Source organism: Portunus trituberculatus, chromosome 48 (assembly GCF_017591435.1).
Source record: "Portunus trituberculatus isolate SZX2019 chromosome 48, ASM1759143v1, whole genome shotgun sequence".
Classification (NCBI taxonomy): domain Eukaryota; kingdom Metazoa; phylum Arthropoda; class Malacostraca; order Decapoda; family Portunidae; genus Portunus; species Portunus trituberculatus.
In genome coordinates, this window is record NC_059302.1 from 18,417,322 (window position 1) to 18,422,321 (window position 5,000).

A 5,000-nucleotide genomic window follows, 5' to 3' on the forward strand; every position below is an offset into this window, starting at 1 on the left:
TCTCTCTCTCTCTCTCTCTCTCTCTCTCTCTCTCTCTCTCTCTCTCTCTCTCTCTCTCTCTCTCTCATATCTTTTATTTCCCACCGCTGTTGGTAATTTCCAGTTCTTTTCTCAGGTATTTTAGTTTCCATCGTCATTATTTCTCATCGCTATTTTAGTTTTTTTTTCTTCTGTTGAATCAACGTAATTTCACCTCTCTTTCCCTATATCCCTTATTTCCCACCGCTATTAGTAATTTCCAGTTCTTTTCCCAGGTATTTCAGTTTCCATTGTAATTACTTCTCATCGCTATTTCAGGTAGTTTCCTCCTTTTGGCGCGTGTCGATCTGCTCATTATTAGGCCGTCATTGCTTCAGCCGGTGATGGGAAGCTATTACTGAGTTGCTGATTCACTCTGTCAAACTTGAGGTGTGCGCAGAAGGCTCGGGGCTGTGGGGCTGGTGTGACAGTCTAACACAGCCCTGTCTAGTATTGGTCGCGTTTCTACTGCTTGATGGATTTAAAAAGAGGTATAGGATTGGTTTATAGAATGATAGGAAATAGAATAGACGCAGGCAGTGTTGAAGATTTTGAAGAGGTGGAGAGATGTCGGTAAGAGAGGGTAAAAAAGTTAAAAAAAAAAAAGCTCACTGAAGCTTAGCCTCCAGAAGAGCATAGTCCAAAGAAATAAATTAAATTACTGTTTTAATAAAATCTTGTACAAGTTGTATTTAAGAACTACGGCTCTTCAGTACAGAATAAAATGAAGGAAAACGCTTTGAAATTAAACGTTTAGTTCAGTAGCCACATTTTCAAACACAATGAAATATACTTTTTCTAAAGAGAGAGAAGAAAAAAAGAATGAAAATATAACATGTAATTGCAGTGCAGAATGTCATTAAAGACGTTACGCATTCCAACCCTTTGACTGTCACTTGATACACTTTTCCCCAATTGTCAATCACTTTAAGACATCTTTACTTTTTCTACAGCCACATCCAATCTGTGAAATAAGGAAAGATATGCAAAATGTACTCTTTTTCATCAACAACTTTCTTGCAGATGATATCATTGTTTCTGGTGTTGCTGATCGTTTTAGTGAAAGGGTCACATAAAAGGCTCAGATCAATAGCTGTATTCTGAACACAACAAGGTACACGCACACACACAAACACAGACGGGAGGTAAAGGTGAATGAGTGTTTTGCATGGGAGCCTCTCCAGTTGAAATCCTCCACTGTATTACCTTCCCACAACCTCCCAAGCCGGCAACACCTTTATGAATACTGGTCCGGTGGTGCTTAGGTCTAGACTCCAGAGGCGTTGGAGGCCATGTTCTGGTGGTGGTGGTAAGGGCGGAGGGGTGTTTGTGCTTGTGTAGGGGGGCGCCTTGCTGGTTCCCGTGGCGTCTGCTCATCCTTGCGGGGGTCTTCTTTAAAACGGACACCTACAGGGCTCTTCTCTCCTTTTCTCTCCTCTTCTTGTCCTTGTGCCCTCTTCTATTCCTCTTGTTTATTTTTTTCCCTGAATCTTTCTTTTTTATAGGGGATCGTCTCTCTCTCTCTCTCTCTCTCTCTCTCTCTCTCTCTCTCTCTCTCTCTCTCTCTCTCTCTCTCTCTCTCTCTCTCTCTCTCTCTCTCTCTCTCTCTCTCTCTCTTTTTCTCCCCTCTTCCTGTTTTATTTCCCTTGCGTCCCCTAATTCTCATGCAATATCCATCGGTTCTCTCTCTCTCTCTCTCTCTCTCTCTCTCTCTCTCTCTCTCTCTCTCTCTCTCTCTCTCTCTCTCTCTCTCTCTCTCTCTCGATTATTGTCACACGTATTTATTTCTTGGCTTAGTATTGTCAATTTTACGATGTCATCTTCATTTTGCTCCTCGTCATTCTCCTTGTATTCCCCCTCCTCCTCCTCCTCCTCCTCCTCCTCCTCCTCCTCCTCCTCCTCCTCCTCCTCCTCCTCCTCCTCCTCCTCCTCCTCCTCCTCCTCTCACTGCTGGTCTATCCTGCTTAAACTTGTATATTTCTCATCATCAAACTGTCTAGCAGGGACCAAAAGATCTAATGCTGTTTGTCTTCATTTGTGTTCATTTTTGAAATTCCTTTTCTTCCTCCCCTCCGTTACCACCACCACCACCACCACCATCCCCCTTCCTCCTTCAGTTGTTAGTCAGCAGTGAGTTAGTACAGTTCAGCAGCGGAGTTTTTGAGTTATCAGCAGAGCAGTTCAGCGGGTGTTACAGGGTGTTGAATAATGCAGGTGTGTCGTGTAGCCCGGGAAAGGTCACCCGTTCATCTGATGAGGCTGGAACACTGTTTATCTATAAAGAAATTTAGTCTTGTTCTTAAACGCTTTGCTGTCCTAGAAGTAGTTTTTAAAGGCTACAATGATTAGATTCTTTTTGTTGATTTTTTTTTTATATTGACAATTTAGAATTCTCATTATTCTGCCTCTGAAATCATAGAAGCATTGCTGAAAACCTGTATAAGCTCAGCGAGAGCCTCTTGAAAGTAGCTGTGATCGTCAAGACAATTTTCAAAGGCGATAGATATTGGCAGGATTCTTATGATTTTTTTTCTATAAAAACTTAGTTTATTTGGAAATGAAATCATATAAACTTCCCTGAAAACCCATATGACTGAACTTCCCCTAACCACCACTGCTACCGACACCTCATCACTACCACCACGAGCCAACTCCAAAGACCTTGATCAGAGAACATTAGTTAATCAAATCAAGGCAGGAAACTAGATATAAAAGTAGTTTATATTCATTGTATTCAGCCATGTTCAGCCAAATCCGCCCTTAACGCCACCAGATGGCTTGAAAAAGTAACAGAGGTTAGTAGAAAATAAATTAAAAAAGGAAAAATTAGAAGTGTGTACTACATACATATCCAGCCAATTCAAGTCACAACCTCACCACTGGAAGACAAAAACGTAAATAAAGAAGGAAAGTTGATAAAAGTAAGACAGGAGTCTAAAAATAGAAGTACACTTAAATATATCATGAATTAGGCTCATTCTTCCCAACGCCAGATAACTTAAAGAAGAAACAAGGATGAATAAACTGAGACAGGAAACTAAAAACAGAAGTACGTACATTTTACCATATTCAGTTAAGCTAGATCCCTTCCCTATCACCACCACCACCACCACCACGAAGTCATATAACCTCCCGTCAGCCCCTCGCCCCTTGGTATAATTGATGCCCTACTGGGGGTGCGTGCAATATTGAGGGTTTCTGACCGTGTAGTGCGCACTACGACGCGGGTGTTCAGTGGAGAGCTGGAGGGAGAGCGGCGGGGAAACGGGGATGAGTGTGAAAGGTTGAGAGAGGAAGGGGAATGATGGGGAGAGAGAAGCTTAGGCTAGGGAGAGGATGAGGATGAGCTGTTTTGAGTCTTCCTTTGTGGGGAGGATAGGTATAGGAAGTTTTAGGTGTAGGAAGCAAAGTTTGGGAGGAAAATCTAGGGAATAAAAGAAATGCCCTTCAGTAATTGGGGACAAGGGGAAGGGTCAGAGAGTTCTGAATATGGGGAGGAAACTCTTTGGGGAGGAGGGGAAAGTGTTTAAAGTCCTAGGGGAGGAAGGGAAGGCGTGGAGAGGCTTAGCAGATCCGGGGAGAGAAGCTTATGGGAGAAAGGGAAGGGAGTAAAGATAGAAGCTCGTGCTGGAGGTGAAGATATAGGGAGTGCTGGTAAGAAGGAGAGGAGAAGGAGAAGAGGAAGTGAGGAAGAAGGAAGAGGAGGAGGTGGAGGAGGTGGTAAGGGTCGAGAATCATTATTTTTTGAGTGCGGAGCGAATGTGGCGTGGTGTTTTATATATATTTTTCTTCTTGTGTGTGTGTTGTGGGTGATAGGGAGGAGTAGGGGAGGGACAGCCGTGGGGGAAGGGAAGGCTCAACAGAGGCTGCGTTATGGTGGAGATGCTTCAGTGTAAACTCTTTTCTCATGTAAACCTTACACACGAGCACTCCACTAAAACTTTACCCAAAATAATTCCCACAGTGATAAATTCTCCCAACCTAACCTCTTATTTAACCAAACGCAGCGTAACCTGATCTAATGTACCCTAATCAAACTTCACCTAATGGAACCTCACCTAACCTAATTCATCCTAACCTGACAGCTTAACCTAACTCATCGTGTGGTGAAGAGTTTTAAGGAAGTTTTGTTAATAAAATGTTCTTTTGGAGAAGTGAATCTAGGAAGAAGGAGAAAACTGAGAGAAGTGGTAGTCTCCACCTCCTTTCCTAACACACATAGATAGATACATAGATTAATAGATACTTTATTGATTACAAACTTGATTAGAAATGCATAAAAAAAATGTCTTGGTAAAGATAACATGAACTGTCCATGTATAAATTCGTTACAGTACAAATGGTGGTACAAATGCGGTGCAGGCACAGTACTTCCACACATTAAAGTATACACGCATTGGAATGTATAGCTGTGAATAATACTACTGAAGAATTAAAAAGAAAACAGATGGATCTATACCTGCACCCACGTGTGTGTATCGATGTATGTAGTCTTTTGGAAACTGTCTATCACGTGAGCCTTACTTTTCCCTAATAATTTTGTTGCTCTTAGCCAGTGACTTAATTGGGTAAAAAGTACTCCTTCGATACATATATAGTAAATGATGCAATAAACGATACAATGACTCTGTACATATTATACATGACACTTTTTTTTAAGGTCCTGCATTCCTCTCACCCTTTCTACTTCCCTTGTCTAACTTTTTTCATATTTTTTCCTTTGTGACTGTATCTTTAATTAACAAAAGCAATTAACGGAAAGGAGGAGACAGAAGAAAGAAAGAAAGAGTATGGGAGAGGAATGTGGCGGAGAGAGGGAGTGTAGAGGAAGTGTAGAGGAAAAAAGTGAAGGAAAAGGAGAAAATAGTAAATAAAGAAAAAGATACAGAGAGAGAGAGAGAGAGAGAGAGAGAGAGAGAGAGAGAGAGAGAGAGAAAGAGAGAAGAATATTGCCAGAGGGAAAGGGAAGGAATGAGTGACGA